The following is a 17,946-nucleotide window of genomic DNA, read 5'->3' on the forward strand; positions in this document are numbered from 1 at the left end:
GTAAGTGCTTTACAAATAACATTGAAAATTCTTATTATTATTATTATTATTATTATCATTATTATTATTATTATTATTATTATCATTGCTATGTTTGACAAGTGCTTGCTTGAAAGAGCTGGAGTAGATAGAAATTAATCAGGTTGGACAAAGTCCCTGTCCCACATGGGGCTTCCAGTCTAAGTAGGAGGGAGTAGGATTTTATCCCCATTTTACAGGTGAGGTAACTGAGGCCCAGAAAAGTTAAATGACTTGCCCAAGGTCACACAACAGACAAATGGCAGAGCTAGGATTAGAATCCTAGCTCCCCTCTCCCATAATTTACCAAACGACATCCCTCCCCTTTTCCAAACTCCTGCTAAAATGTCACCTCCCCCAGGAGACTTTTCCTGATTATTCTCTCCTCTTCCTGATCTTGTTACTCCATCAACTAGTTTCACACTCTATTTGTTAAACTTAATTGATTTTTGCATTCAATTCTATTTTTATTTTCTCTTCCGTCATTTCATATTTGGCAATCCGAGCCTTTCTACACTATTAGATTATAAACTCCTTAATGATAGGGACTGCATTTCTATTGCTAATGTATGTTCTTAGGTGCTTAGATAAGTGTTCTGCACACTGTGGGTGCTCAGATTCTGTTGAAAATGATGAAAATGAACTCATTTAATTAGAGGTGTGGTTTCAGTTCTGTTAGAGAATAGCAGTCTTCTCCCTGTGAGATAATGTCTTTGTTCATACAGAATTGCTTTTCTAAACTTTGAAGTTCAACCCACATTTTCTTACCTGCACCAAAGTAGAACATGAAAAGTTCAAAACCATATAGGCAGTTGATTTCAATCTCCGTGGCCTTTGTTAATGTTTTAGAAAGTTCATATCTCACTTATTCAAGTAAGCTGAGTTGGTAATGGATGGTGCAAGTAAAATAACCAAAGGCAAATGTAAAATTTTCTGCAAGATGTGTTTCCATCTTGGTTTAAAATTATTATTCTTATCATCATTATTATTGTTGTTGTTCACTGCTTACTACGTGCCTAACACTGTACTAAGCATTGGTGTAAATACAAGATAATCATATTGAACACAGTTCCTGTCCCACATGGGGATCATAATCAGAGTAGTGAACTGAGTCACAAAAAAGTTAAATGATTTGCCCAAGGTCACACAGCAGAAAAGTGGCAGAGCTGGGATTAGAACCCAGGTCCTATGAGTCTCAGGCCCGTGCTCTTTCTAGTAGGTCATGCTCTTTCTCCTTGTGGGCAGGGAATGTGTCTACTGACTGTGTTATATTATACTCTCTCGAGTGCTTAGTACAGTGTTCTGCACATAATCAGTGCTCAGTGAAAACAAGACTTCCTTAGACTTTGAAGTTTTCTTCGTGGCCAATCTTTTTTTCTTTCAGAGAAATGAGGAAAAGATCTGGGTCCTGGGAAAGGGGGGTGGGGGGGGTGTTAGCCTTATCTTCTGATGTGAAAGCTAAAATAAAATTCCCCTTATGTTGGTTCCATAGTACAGAAACAGAAGGCCCATTAAAGCACACTTTCCCTCCCTCTGATCATTATGGTATTCAATACTTATTTAAGGGCAAGGGAGCTTTTCTACCAACCCTACTTGTATAATATTTTCCCAAGCACTCAAGTGCTCCGAACACAATAAGGATTCAGTAAATACCACTGATTTATTATTATTCATTTATTATCCTGTGCCATGCACTGTACTAAAATGTTTAGGTAGGTAAAAGGTAATCATATCAGACGTAAATTCTGTCCCCCATGGGACTCATGGGAAGGAGATTTGAATGCCCACTTTACAGATGAGGGAATTAAGGCATTGTGAAATTAAGTGGCTTGCCCAAGGTCACAAAGAAGATAAGTGGCAGAGCTGGAATTAGAATCCAGATTTCCTGACTCCCAAGACTGTGCTCTTTCCACAAGACCACACTGTTCATTAATCTCTCTTTTGCAACTTTCCGTCCTAAAAGAACCCCCAGACTTCAAAGGATTCTAAAATCCAGATAGCCACAAAAATTCAGCTACTGCACAAAGCTTTTTCTTTTGGTTGACTTTCTCCTCTGCTAGATACTTTCAGAGTCCACGTTTCTTTATTATGGCAGTCCAAGTGTTGAGTTCGTCTCAGGATGAGTGCTGAGGTCTGCTTATTTCTACTTAGAAAAAGTAACTTGTTTGCTTATCTTTTCAGTTTCCAACACATTATCTTGGGAGGGCTTGGCACACTGAAGCTACAGGGGTTGAACAGCAAGATAATCCAGTCACAATGACAGGCGAACCTTCAGAAAAGACAAAAATCATTGCATGTACTAAGTCTAGCTTCTGAATTGCAATTAATGACCATGCGGACGCCTTTCCAGGAGCCCTCACAGGCTGCACAAAAGAAGCGTTTGCCGTGCAGATAAGGAAGCTCTTTTCCAGTTGGTGCAGTTGATAATTAAGTGACCTTGTCACAAAGTTTAGATGTTTACCAATGCAGTTGGGAATATATGATTTTTTTAAAGAAAGAGAAAAGATAAAATAGCCTTCAAGTCTACTTTGGATGTCAGCTAAATTTAAAAACAAGCAGCTAAAAAAAGACACCCAGGCCTTTATTTTAAGGCAGCATTATAAAATGTGGCTGGCTTGACAAAAACTCCAAGTGTACCTTTGAGCATTTCTGAATTTTTATGTATGTAAATCGAGGGAAGATAAGGCTACAGGCTGCTTATTTAACAGATGTACCAAAGTGGAATTAATGCAGTTTTGGTGGGTAGCTGCATATTTAGTCAAGATGAAAATGTGTCAGCTTCGGGGAAAAAGCTTCATCAGTGGGACCGTGGCACTGACAAGGTTAATAAGACCACATCACTCTCTTCAAACAAATGATAATTATGGAAGTCTGCAATTAACTCATGACTTTATTACAAGCAATATAGCCTTTGTCATCAATTTTTATTGCTATACATCCTAATAATTTAGCAGCAGGCGATAATGGCTCCTGCTCATTGCGGAGGTTACTCTTGAATCAGTGTTGCCTTGAATGTGAATGATGTTGGGTTTATTTTGGAGGAATGAGAACAAACACATAAATGCAAGTAACTTTCTCTTCAGCTCTGCTAGCAGGAAACAGAAAAGGATTGTTTCTGAGCATAATTACTCAGTGTCATCCAAAGTGTTCCAGGGGGAAAGATGCGGTGGACTGTTAAGATATAATGGTGGAGCTTTCCACTTCCTTTGAATATCTCATAAATATTTTTCTCTATGTGAGTCCTTTATGTTTGTTTAACAGACAGTGAGATATACGATAGAAGTGAAACTCGGGCTATTCTCACTAATCTTTTACCAACCCCATCCAACGTTTGAGGTTGCCTGATGTAAGCAGCTGCCTCTTAAAAATGCTCGTTTTTTTCTCATCTTTGGAAAGTAGAATATACCCTCCCAAAATGTCATTTACTCCAAGAGAAATTTCCTGATCCATCTCTCAACCTTCCTGTTCTAGCAAACCACAGGCCACCTCAAGCCTCACCTGTATATCCATTGACTATTTATGTATCCTACACTGCTAGGATGTCTCCTTCCCTGACTGCCTCCCCAGCAGGCCTGGCCCACTATTTCGGTCATTTAATTCTCTCCTGAAAATCTCAATGCCTCCACCCCTGTGCCCTCAAACCCTTGATAACCCGAGAAGCAGCATGGCTTAGTGGCAAAATTCATTCATTCACTCAATCATATTTATTGAGCACATACTGTGTGCAGAGCACTGTACTAAGCACTTGGGAAGTACAAGTTGGCAACGTATAGAGACGGCTCTTACCCAACAATGGGCTCACAGTCTAGAAGGGGGAGACAGATAACAAAACATGGACAGGTGTCAAGTCGTCAGAACAAATAGAATTAAAGCTAGATGCACATCATTAACAAAATAAATAGAATAGTAAATATGTACAAGAATGGCCTAATGAATAGAGCACAGGACTAGGAGTCGGAAGGTTATGGGCTCTAATGCTGGCTTTGTCGATTGTCTCCTGTGTGGCCTTGGGCAAGTCGCTTCATTTCTCTGTGCCTCAGTTACCTCTTCTGTAAAATGAGTATTGAGATTTTGAGCTCCAAGAGGGACAGGGACTGTGTCCAACTGAATTTGCTTGTATCCACTTCAGTGTTTAGTACATAATAGCAAATAATAATAATAATAATGATGGCATTTGTTAAGTGCTTACTATGTGCCGAGCACTGTTACAAGGTAATCAGGTGGTCCCAGATGGGGCTCACAGTCTTAATCCCCATTTTACAGATGAGAGAACTGAGGCACAGGGAAGTCAAGTGACTTGCCCAAAGTCACCTAGCTGACAAGTGGCGGAGCCAGGATTAGAACCCATGACCTCTGACTCCGAAGCCTGGGCTCTTTCCACAATGCCATGCTGCTTCTCTAGTAAGCGTTTAATAATTACCATAATTATTATTATTATTATAGAGATGGTCCTGGGAATCAGAAGGATGTGTATTCAAAAGCCCGCTCTGCACCTTTGTCTGCTGTGCGTGTGACCTTGGGCAAGTCAAATTCACTTCTCTATGCCTCAGTTACTTCATCCATAAAATGGCAATTAGGACTGTGAGCCCCCTGAGGAACAGGGACAATATGTCCAACCTGATTAGCTTGAGTTTAGTACAGCATTGGATTCTGCAAATTAAACTAAATTAAACCTCTGAGTTTAGTACAGTGCCTGGCACAAAGTAAGTGCATGAAAAATACCATTTAAAAACAAACAAGCAAAAACATAATTAACTCTCTTTTGGTGAAATGGAGGCCACCAGATGAACTTTCCTAAGAGCAGCTGTCTCTAAAGGCCCTTTTTCTCCTCAACTGACTCTTAAGAAGTGTCTCCTAGTCTCCAAATCTCACTACGCTAATACTTGCATCATGGAAAACATCCCATCTCTCTTCCATTCATTCAATTGTATTTATTGAGCGCTTACTGTGTGCAGAGCACTGTACTAAGCGCTTGGGGAGTACAAGTTGGCAACATATAGAGACGGTCCCTACCCAACAGTGGGCTCACAGTCTAGAAATCTTCAACCACTTCTATTCATGCCCCTCTGGCACCTTTCCTTCAGCCTTCTTATATACTCAACTTTGCCTCAGTCAGTTAATGAGTCGGGGGTATTTACTGAGTACCTACTAGGTGAAAAGTACTGTACTAAGCACTTAGAACAGTGCTTTGCACATAGTAAGCGCTTAATAAATATTATTCTTATTACAACAAAAGAAGTCACATGGGCTAGTGGATAGAGCATGGGCCTGGCAATAAGGACCTGGGTTCTAATCCTGGTTCTGCCACTTGTCTACTTTGTGACCCTGGGCAAGTCATTTACCTTCTCTGTGCCTCAGTTACTTCATCTGTAAAATAGGGATAGTTACCCTGAGCCCTTTGCCGGACAGGGACTGCGTCTGACCTGATTAGCTCATATCCATCCCAGGGCTCAGTAGAGTGTTTAGCACCCAGTAAGCACTTAACTAGTACCATAAAAAATTAAAAAAGCAATACACACAATTTCCTCCCTGTAGACATTACAGCCTAATGAGGGAGACAATCTAATGAGACATATGCACTTGCCTCAGGGATATGAGCTCGGGCTTGCTGAAGTGAAGGTTTTGAGGATTTTTAAACAACCAGTGCAATAACTAGCTACTTGAAACAAGTCAGCAAACCACACTAGGAAGAAATCTTGCATTTAAGCAGAAATCTGCCTGTCAGATAATGGTCTAGGTGAAAAATTGCTATTACCGTAGTCACTTTGAAAATGGTGGTCATAAACACAGAGGTGATAGCTGAAGCCCAGAAATTGACTATAAAGTGGGAAGGGAAGACAGCGAGAGGGTGAGACGAGGAAGCAGCATGGCCTAATGGGTAGAGCACTGGCTTAGGAGTCAGAAGGACCTGGGTTCTAATCCCAGCTCTGCCACTTGTCTGCTGTGTGACCTTGGGCAAGTCAGTTGACTCCTCTGTGCCTCAGTTCCCTCATCTGTAAAATGGGAATTAAGACTGAGCCTACCCCATTTTACTTAGTACAGTGCTTGGAACATAGTCAATGCTTAACAAATACCATTATGTTCCCCATCACACACACCCACCCAAGAACAAATATAAAGTTTTTAATAAAAATATCACATGGACACAAGTTTAAGTGTGCATTTATTGATAATCAGATCTTGGCCCATGAATGATCTCTAGTTCTAGGTTCCCAAGTTCCAGAATCTGTAAAGTGAGATTCTGAAAGTTTAGTGAACCTATTAGGAAATAGTCCAGGCATTTGCCTGAAACCACAGCATCACAGATTGGTATCCTGTGGTCATGTCTATGGCACTCATAAACTGAAATCACATATGGAGTGGGTGGGGATTTGGCTCCAGGGCCAACCATCATTCAAATAAAAGGATGTAGAAATTGGACGGCAGATATTCTGGAAACATCGAAGGTGGTGGCCAAGGCAACTTTCTTGAAGCAGGAATTGTACCGACGGTGACTTTGGCGTGCGACTGCGGTTACCAAGAAGTGAAGTTTCTGCATAAAGGGCCTCTGCTGAAACAAAGAAACCATTTTTGCCAACTCTTCCAGCTGAATCCCAATTAATTTATTCCTCTGAAAATTAGAATTGGTTTAAAATTCAGAAGACTCATGTGAGACTGAAATTAGTAAACTGTCACTCTTTCTTCATTCATTTCATCATCCTTGCTGAACTCTAATGAAAACAAATGGAAAAAAAGTTGGGTTTTTTCCTCTGCTCTCAGGCAGATCACCTGTTAGAAAATCTCGATTGATAGCATAGGCTTGTTTGAAGCAATTCATTTCCATTTCTATTTGCTAATTCAATTTTTTGGTATCAGGGAAGCAGCAAGGCCTAGTGGAAAGAGCCTAGGCCTGGGAATCAGAGGACCAAGTTTGCAATCCCAGCTTCACCACTTACATGGTGTTTGATCTTGGGCGTCAGTTCCCTCCTGGGGATTCAATGTCTATTCTCCCTCCTACTTAGACTGTGAGCCCCATGTGTGAACTGATTATCTTATATCTATCCCAGTGCTTACTACAGTGCTTGGCACATCGAAAGTGTTTAAAAATACAATTACTAGTATTACCATTATTTTTAGCAGTAATAATAATAATAATGGTATTCATTAAATGATTACTCTATGCAAAGCACTGTTCTAAGCACTGGGGAGGTTACAAGATGATGAGTTTGTCCCATGGGGGGCTCACAGTCTTAATCCCCATTTTACAGATGAGGTAACTGAGGCACAGAGAAGTGAAGTGACTTGCTCAAAGTCACACAGCTGACAATTGGCAGAGCCGGGATTTGAACCCATGACCTCTGACTCCAAAGCCTGTGCCTTTCCCACCAAGCCATGCTGCTTCTCCGATTTCATTCATTCCTTCATTCAGTATTCATTCATTCATTCAATCATATTTATTGAGCACTTACTGTGTACAGAGCACTGTACTAAGCACTAGGGAAGTACAAGTTGGCAACATATACAGATGGACCCTACCCAACAATGGGCTCACAGTCTAGAAGGGGGAGACAGACAACAAAACAAAACATGTAGACAGGTGTCAAAATCATCAGAACAAATAGAATTAAAGCTAGATGCACATCATTGACAAAATAAATAGAATAGTAAATATGGACAAGTAAAATAAATAGAGTAGTAAATCTGTACAAACATATATACAGGTGCTGTGGGGAGGGGAAGGAGGTAGGGTGGGGAGAGATGGGGAAGGGGAGAGGAAAAAGGGGGCTCAGTCAGTTGTAGTAGTAGTATGCATAGCAAATAGAGCACTGGACTCAGAGTCAACAGGTCATTCATCCAATTGTATTTATTGAGCACTTACTATGTGCAGAGCACTGTACTAAGCACTTGGGAAGTACAAGTTGGCAACAAATAGAGACGGTCCCTACCCAACAGTGGGCTCACAGTCTAGAAGGCGGGCTCACAGTCTGGATCCTAGCACTGACTCTGCCACTTATCTGTAATAATAATAATAATAATAATGGCATTTGTTAAGCACTTACTAGGGCAAAGCACTGTTCTAAGCGCTGGGGGGGGGAGACAAGGTGATCAGGTTGTCCCACGTGAGGCTCACAGTCTTAATCCCCATTTTAGAGATGAGGGAACTGAGGCTCAGAGAAGTTAAGTGACTTACCCAAGCTGACAAGTGGCGGAGCCGGGATTCGAACCCTTGACCTCTGGCTCCCAAACCCAGGCTCTTTCCACTAAGCCACGCTGCTTCTCTGCTTATCTGCTGTGTAACCTTGGGCAAGTCACTTCTCTGTGCCTCAGTTACCTCATCTCTAAAATGAGGATTGAGACTGTGAGCCCAATGTGGGACAGGAACTGAGTTCACCCCAATTCGCTTGTATCCCCCCCTGCACTTAGAATAGTGCCTGACACATAGTAGGCGCTTAACAAATACCATAATGATAATAATAGTAATTAGTAGTATCTCTTTGGCCCTTGTTAATGTGACAGTGTCACCTCCAGTCATCAGGATCGCTTGAACCGATCAAGGTCTCTGTTATAAATTCAATAACAGATTAACTTAAAAGAAGTTGCAATAAATATTATAACTTCCAAGTCCATGCATATCTTGATGGTAATTCAAGATATACCGAAGCTCATTTCTATTCCTTATTTTTATGATTCCATGAATCTAATTTTGTACCTGTTTTCCTGGGTTCATTTCCTGTATGAAGTATTTCAACCACCTATCCAAGACACTAAAAGAGTAAATATAGAGAATTATACGCAGCATTGAATTTCATCTTTCCATCAGGGCAGTATTAGCTTCAGAATCTCAGGAAAAGGGTGATGGCGAGAAAAGAAAGTACAGAAAAGTGGCTTTTCTCCAGTCATGATTTGAATGAGGGAAAATCTTGCCTTTTTCCTTGAGAAATTTTAGATATCATAGCTGTAAACTCTGCCTTTCAAATGAATAGCACAAATGCGAAATTATGCACCAGGCCCCTGACCTGATTAAATCAGTGTGGCATAATTAACGCCCTCTCCAGTCCTAATAAGGGTCTTTCCTACCATATTAATATGGTGCTCTTTGAATACTATTTTTATTTTTAGTGATAAGCGAGGTTATTTGGCAGAAAAAGGCCAGTGACCTTCTAGCAGCCTGTTGATTTGAAGACTGTTGACTCCATCTCTAGTGAGTGAAAATACAGTGGAGATCATTTACTTAGAAAAACAACAAATCCCACTCTTCAGTGTAACTGCGGTGTTTCAGGCAGCAGTATATGCCCTTTGCTTTGATGGGCTCAATTCCAGAGGGACCCATATTTCCTATGGATGATACGCAAATTCAGATTTGAGGTGTCAGCCAAGAGTGCTTTGACAATGCTAATCCTGTTGGGCTTTGAACATCAGGGCCCAAAACCTATATAAAGATTCGATAGACTTGCTCTTCTTTATTCCTTATCCTTGCTGTATTAGTTGGTGGCAGGCTGGCCTAATGAAAAATGCCTGAATTGGGGAGTCATTAATTCATTCATTCAATTGTATTTATTGAGTGCTTACTGTGTGCAGAGCACTGGACTAAGCACTTGGGAAGTACAAGTTGGCAACATATAGAGATGGTCCCTACCCAACAGTGGGCTCACAGTCTAGAAGGGATAATAATAATAATACTAATAATGATGATGGCATTTGTTAAGTGCTTACTATGTGCAAATCACTGTTCTAAGCACTGGGGAGGATACAAGGTGATCAGGTTGTCCTATGTGGAACTCACAGTCTTAATCCCCATTTTACAGATGAGGGAACTGAGGCCCAGAGAAGTTAAGTGACTTGCCCAAAGTCACACAGCTGACAATTGGCGGAGCCAGGATTTGAACCCATGACCTCTAACTTCCAAGCCCGTGCTCTTTCCACTGAGCCATGCTGCTTCATTGAACGCTTACTGTGTGCAGAGCACTGTACTAAGTGCTTGGGAAGTACAAGTTGGCAACATATAGAGACGGTCCCTATCCAACAGCGGGCTCACAGTCTAGAAGGGGCATTCCTAGTTCTGCCATTAGCCTGCTGAATGACCTTGAAATATTAATCAATTGCATTTATTGAGTGCCTACTTTGTGGGTAGAGTACTGTACTAAGCATTTAATAATAATGGCATTTATTAAGCACTTACTATGTGCAAAGCACTGTTCTAAGCGCTGGGAAGGTTACAAGGTGATCAGGTTGTCCCTCAGAGGGCTCACAGTCTTAATCCCCATTTTACAGATGAGGTAACTGAGGCACAGAGAAGCTAAGTGACTTGTCCAAAGTCACACAGCTGACAATTGGCGGAGCCAGGGTTTGAACCCATGACCTCTGTCTCCAAAGCCCATGCTCTTTCCACTGAGCCACGCTGCTTCTCATTTGACTCAGTCTCTCTGTTCCCTCATGTATATAATGGAAATGACACCTACTCTTCCCCACCCTCTTAGGCTATGAACCTTGTATGTGATAGTGTCTGATCTGACTAATTCAAGCAGTTAGTTCAGTGCTTTACACACAGAAAGAGCTCAATAAATATGATTGATCTGATTATCTTGTAGGTACCCCAGTGCTTAGCACATAGCCAGTGCTTAATTAACACCGTGAAAAAAATCCTCATAGAAGTAAAGAAGAAATTTTAGTTCTTTGGATAATAAATGTTCATCAACCCTTTGTATCTTGTCATTGTCTATTTAAATGTACTGTACTTGCTTGGCTCGTGCTCATTGTGGGCAGAGAATGTGTCTGTTATATAGTTGCTTGCACTTTCCCAAGGGCTTAGTTGAGTGCTTTGAAAGAGCTCAATAAATACGATTGATTGATTTAAATACAATGTCCTAAGACTTTGTAAATAATCCTCTGCCATCAGTGACCCCCAAATATCTGGATGTCCAAGAAGAGATTGAATAAATTCTTGGGCAAGAGATCTTCTAGCCAGAAATTTAGGAATATAGAGGGAAAAGTTTGTTACCAAGATAGTGCATCCATAACCTTAGCCATTAAGAAGGTTGTCAGGGAGGGCAAGCTTCATGAAGTTCTTCCAAGCACCATTCGTCCCCAGTTGGTGATTAAATACTGGGCTCCATGGACCATTGGTATGATCCATTAGCGACACTGCTTATATTTTTAGGTGCTAAGAGCCTGAGTAGCAAGTTGTGATGCTCTTTGGCTTCCATTCGTCTGCCTTTAAAAACTATTTTAGAATGTAACGGATCATCTTTCCTTCAGGTGCCTATGAGGTTAGTTGCAGCAGAGGATGCAAATTCATAATTTCCATTTAAAATTCCCTGTGGTTTCATGGGAGCCAGAATTAATGAATTGACTGGCAGTAAAGAGGTATGATGAGAATGTATCCTGAATGAGGTTGAAAATCCTGTGGTCTGATCTACTAGACCGTGAAAGAGTCTCCCAAGGGAATGACAGTCTTCTGCATTGTAGGAGACAGTTAAAATGAAGGCTGATGAAGCAGAAACAAATAGACTGCAGGGAATGGATGTTGCACTATCCTCGGTGGGATTGTCCAGATGTAATTTAATTAGCTTCTTCCAGCTCTGGTGTATTACACCGTTCTCTTAAGTGTTTCCATGAAATAAATAAATACACTTAAACACATTTCAAACTGATGTAAAATCAACTCATTAAAGCATGTTTAAGAAATCAGAAGCAAAAGTCATACCCGCCTATATTGCATTATTGTAGAAGTCTAAAGCTGAGGACTACACATTGGAGAAGCAGCGTGGCTCAGTGGAAAGAGCACGGGTTTGGGAGTCAGAGGTCATGGGTTCAAATCTCGGCTCTGCCAATTAGCTGTGTGACTTTGGGCAAGTCACTTGACTTCTCTGTGCCTCAGTTACCTCATCTGTAAAATGGGGATTAAGACTGTGAGCCCCACGTGGGACAACCTGGTCACCCTGTGTCCCCCCCAGCACTTAGAACAGTGCTTTGCACATAGTAAATGCTTAACAAGTGCCATTATTATTATTATTATACATTGCTATTGTAGCTTTCACAAAGGCAGATCTGACACTAGGAAGTCTTGGTTTTTACAGTTTATTTAGGAAAAACTCAATTTGGAAGATCTGCTTCAATCATTGCTCCATTGCAGCAAAAGGCCCAAATGCTTACCAAATCAATCAACTATGGTATTTATTGAGCACTTACTATATGTAGAACACTGTACTAAACCCTTGGGAGAATACTCTCCCCCTCTAGACTGTAAGTTTGTTGTGGGCAGGGAATGTGTCTGTTGTACTCTCCCAAGTGCAGGCATGTTCCCTTATAGATTCATTAATTCATTCAATCGTATTTATTGAGCACTTACTGTGTGCAGAGCACTGTACTAAGCGCTTGGGAAGTACAAGTTGGCAACATATAGAGACGGTCCCTACCCAACAGTGGGCTCAAAGTCTAGATGTATTTATCCAGTTGAGCTTTGTATTTAAAGATGACACAAGGTCTAAGGAAATGTGGAGGGTTCAGAGTTTAGGGGAAGTAATCTGATGATGGCAACAGCTCGAGAAGCTATGACACACACACAGTTTCTGGAGTGTAAAATGGGCTCTGTAACAGTACTATTTATTTAGCACTTAGTGCAGTGGACTGTTCTAGACACTTGGGGAAAAAAATTAAAAAGTCACATGATCTGTGTTCAAAAAGAGCTTACACTGTAATGGAAGAGGCAAACATTAAACATGTTTACAGTGAATACATGATTGTATACAATTATGTACAGTATGGAAATAATGGGAATTCTCTGACTCCTCTTGGTGATTGTTTTAAATGTCAAGAAGTCCTTCCTTCGATCCAGCCTAAATGCTCCATGCTGCAGTTCAAGCCGAATTCATTTAGTTCTATCCACTCTGGAGGATAATTACTTTGCTGTACTTCCTCAAGCACTTAGGACAGTGCTCAGCACACAGTAAGCACTCAATAAATACCATTGATTGACTGGAGGAGAACAGAAATGACACCACTCCACGAGGTCGGTCTACATTGATGCTTCTATTGTGATTATTTATATTTTGGCAGCTCTTGCACTGGTAGTGATTTTGTGATGATGATGGTATTTGTTAAGCACTTACTATATGTCAACCGCTGTTCTAAGCACTCGGGTAGGTACGAGCTAATCAGGTTTGGACAAAATCCCCATCCCACATGTGGCTCACAGTCTTAATCCTCATTTTTACAGGTGAGGGAACTGAGGCATAAAGAAGTGAAGTGACTTGCCCAAGGTCACACAGCAGAAAAGGGACGGAGCTGGGAGTAGAACCCAGGTCCTTCTGGCCCGTGCCCTAGCCACTAGATCAAGCTACTGAGAAGCAGCGTGGTTCTGCGGAAAGAGCCCGGGCTTGGGCGTCAGAGGTCATGGGTTCTAATCCCGGCTCTGCCACTTGTCAGCTGTGTGACTTCGGGCAAGTCACTTCACTTCTCTGAGACTCAGTTACCTCATCTGTAAAATGGAGATTGAGACTGTGAGCCCTCCGTGGGACAACCTGATCACCTTGTATCCACCCCAGTGCTTAGAACAGTGCTTTGCACATAGCGCTTAACAAATACCATCATTATAATTATTATTATTACTTCTCTGTGAGCCCAGCTTGGGCTTTGGAGCTGGTGCTTATAGTTTCTGGAAATAAAGCTCATGGTTCATCTTTTAGACTGTGAGCCCACTGTTGGGTAGGGACTGTCTCTATATGTTGCCAATTTGTACTTCCCAAGCGCTTAGTACAGTGCTGTGCACATAGTAAGCGCTCAATAAATACGATTGATGATGATGATCTTTTCCCCACTGATTCCCCCTTTTTACATACTGACAAATAAAAGATCCACTGGGACACGTTGGACTTACCGTGCAGTGAAGCCCTTTGAGGGACAGCGCTAAAGAAGTATTCCTCCATTTCTACTCACTGAGAGTGGGCTATTTCCTCAGGGAGGAAAAGAGATTCGATCATCTAAAATGCCTTCTCTGTCTCTGGGACTCTGCCAGAATTTTGACAGCTGTGAGGGTTTTGAATTGAGTTCTAAAGGCAGCACTGCAGTGATAAGTCTGGGAGATAAGGATGGATCAACTGAACTGAGCATAGCACTTTTGGAGGACAAGGGACCATTTATAACATCGTTAGCCATCACCAGGGAATGAAACAAGATGACTTTCAACTACTCCATAGAACAGGAATATTAGAATATTTTATTTATCTGAGCCGCAGCCGTTGTCCTCCTCGTTTACGCCAAAGTTATTTTTCCCCAAGTGCTGCATTGCAAGCCTGAACAGCCACACTGCTTAACCCTGCCAGAGCAAAGTAGGCCACAACACAAGCTATTTATGCTGTCTCGTTGCCACTGGATGGCATTAGTTAGTTGTGCTGCCTGAATAAAAAGTGGATTAGGTAATTGATTTGCTAGAGTCTTTGCTGATTTGTGATCAGCCCAGACAACCTAGGCATGGAGAGGTGAATCAAGAGTGAAGTTCGGGTCTCTTCACCTGGGAGAAGCAGCTTGGCTCAGTGGAAAGAGCCCGGGCTTTGGAGTCAGAGGTCATGGGTTCAAATCCCAGCTCTTACAACTGTCAGCTGTGTGACTTTGTGCCAGTCACTTAACTTCTCTGGGCCTCAGTTACCTTATCTGTAAAATGGGGATTAAAACTGTGAGCCCCCCGTGGGACAAGCTGATTACCCAGGAACCTCCCCAGCACTTAGAACAGTGATTTGCACATAGTAAGCGCTTAACAAATACCATCATTATCATTATTATTCACTTGTTTTCCAGTAGAGTAGAGGGCATAAGGCAATGTGCCAAGATTATCTCACAGAATACATTTCCCTTAAAACCCCTACCCCAAAAACCAAAAAAGCAACTTTCCAAGCAATAGAGCAGTGTACGTATTCATCCCATCCCTTAGAAATGGGAATGAAAGATATGAATTTCCCTCTAGATCTTCCAATCTGTCAAGTCCATAAAAACATTTTTTTTCCCAAATCAAAAGAAATGCTATTCAAGCCGAATGGAATTTCCAAGCGAAAACTTTTAACTTCAGGCTTTGTAAATTTGTGAAATTCTAACAGAACCGCAAACTGGACCACAGGTTGCCAATATTATTATGCCCTACACGTTGAAGAAAAACTAGTAAATTATTCTTTTTCGGGAATCATCCCCTTTCACATGCCAATGACGCTGTGTGTTCTGAAATGTAATTCTGAATGTTCCACACTGTAAGCAAATGAGGCCCACTCCTTCGCAGGTAATATGGGTCTCTGTGTTTCACATTTCATCTTTGCTGCAAAAATTTTTCTCAGACTTTTCTTTTCCTGGTTAGCAGCTGACTTTGTTCAAGGTTGACATTAAACCAGGCCTTTATGGTATTCGATTATTCATGAGTTTAATATTCAATATGAGATTACCATTTTCATATAGCACAATGCAAAGAGACTCTTTATCATTAATATACAATGTTGGCTTGGGCCTTGCAAGGCTCCTGGGCATACCTGGGAAATCTCACAAAGAAATGGAAAATTCAGGAATGCCTTTGATTTGCATTTCCCTGCCTTTTGTGTATTAGATTGCCACGCATATGTCATAAAAGTTGGCAAATGGGGGAGCGTGACAGAAGTAAAACCTACTGCTTGTTGCTTATAAATCTTCTCTAATTATACCTACTAACCCAAGGAACTAAAATATTATGTTGAAGTGTATGTTTAAAATCCATAAAGTATGACAGGTCATGCTACATCTCTGTATCCCATGAGCCAACCAAAAGGTAGCGATGGTTCCATGGATCCTAATTGATCATTGAGACCTACAATCAATGAAAGATGCATGAAACTACTAATTAGAAGCCAGCTGTGGAATATCGATGCGTTCAATGGATTTTCATGTGAAAATGAATTTTTTCCCTTGGCCTGATAGAGGACGTGGCTCTTGGGTTGTGAACAAAGGGAAACTGCACTCTGGGTGGAGGGTTGGAAGAAAAGAATGATTTCTCTAATTCTCATTGGTCTTTGTGAAAGGTGATAGTGAATTCATTTATAGATAGGATCCATATGTCCAAAATACTCCTCTTTCTAAACAGATTAATCAGCAGCCAGGTTGAACTTTCCTAAATAGTAGCCAGAGCAGTTTGACATTGGAAAACTGGGCCCCTCTTCCATCTCTAAATTAGACTCTGTCCCCTTTTCCTGGGTCTCTTTCTTTGAACTGTAGACACCCGTTCAGAATAGATATTCCTAAAAGCTGAGCAGAATGGAGACTTCCATGCAAATGTTTAAACTAGATCATCAGTTGAAGAGCATCAGGACAGAGAGTAACAAGTAGACCATGATAAAACAATAGGAGCAGTGCCCCAGTAGATGGAAAATGAATGTTAGGTTCCTCCCTTTGGTATTATTGGATTAACAAGTCATCATTATGTATAAAGTACCTCACAGAGAGCCAGCCTGGTCATAGACAGAAGCAGTATGGAGAGAGCACGGGAGTGAGAGTCAGAGGACTTGGGTTCTAATCCAAGTTTTGCCCCTGCTGCATGACCTTGAACAAGTCTCTTAACTTCTCTTTGCTTCAGATTCCCCAACTTTAAAAGAATGGGGATTAAAGCAGCGTGGCTCAGTGGAAAGAGCCTGGGCTTGGAAGTCAGAGGTCATGGGTTCTAATCCAGGCTTCGTCACTTGTCAGCTGTGTTACTTTGGTCAAGTCACTTCACTTCTCTGGGCCTCAGTTACCTCATCTGGAAAATGGGGATTAAGACCATGAGCCCCATGTGGGAGAACCTGATTACCTTGTATCCCCCCCAGTGCTTAGAATAGTATTTTGCATATAGTAAGTGCTTAACAAAAGCCATCATTATTATTATTATTAAATTGTGCTCTCTCTCCTTCTTAGACTGTGAGCCCTATGTGGGACAGGGATGAAGGGTGGATAAATTGTGGGGAGAGTAGACATTTATCAGGTGTGAATAGGGAAGGAGTTCCAGGCCAGAGGTAAGATAAGGGCAAAGCAGATAGATCAAGTCTGTCCCCTGCTAAGTAACAGCGAGGCTTAGTGGAAAGAGCACGGGCTTGGGACTCAGAGGACATGGGTTCTAATCCTGGCCCAGCTACTTTTCTGCTGTGTGACCTTGTGCAAGTCACTTAAATTCTCCATCCCTCAATTACCTCATCTGTAAAACGGGGACTAAGCCTGTGAGCCCCACGTGGAACAACCTGATTACCTTGTATCTACCCCAGCGCTTAAAACAGTGCTTGGCATATAGTAAGCATTTAACAAATACTATTATTATTATTATTAAGTGCTTAGTACAGTACTCTGCACACAGTAAGTGCCCAATAAATATGATTGAATGAATTATATTTCTTCTACCCCAGCGCTTGGCACATAGTAAGTGCTTAACAAATGTAATAATAGATAAAAAAATTTTTGAAAAAAAGAGGGAATCAGATTGTTGCAAGCTTCAGGTGAAGTTTCCTTGTAGGCTTATACCGGGGGTCCTAGAGGTGGGATTTACTTGTACATATCTATTCTATTTACTTTATTTTGTTAATATGTTTGGTTTTGTTCTCTGTCTCCACCTTCTAGACTGTGAGCCCACTGTTGGGTAGGGACTGTCTCTATATGTTGCCAACTTGTACTTCCCAAGTGCTTAGTACAGTGCTCTGCACACAGTAAGCGCTCAATAAATACGATTGATTGATTGATTGATTGATGTTACTGCCCAAGGGGCTCAAGGTAAAGGGTTCCTTAGGAAAAGACTCTGCAGAGTGTTTGTGCCCTCACTATAACAAGGGAAGAATCAGCAAGTTTTTCAGGGTGCTTCATATTTGTGTCTCCTGTTTCGAACCTCTCATTGGTATCCTTCCTCCTGCCTGGAACTCATCTCCATCACATCAACTCATCCCCATAACATCTATCAAATCACAACTCTCCCCATCTGTA

This window comes from Tachyglossus aculeatus, chromosome 21 (assembly GCF_015852505.1).
Source record: "Tachyglossus aculeatus isolate mTacAcu1 chromosome 21, mTacAcu1.pri, whole genome shotgun sequence".
Taxonomy (NCBI): domain Eukaryota; kingdom Metazoa; phylum Chordata; class Mammalia; order Monotremata; family Tachyglossidae; genus Tachyglossus; species Tachyglossus aculeatus.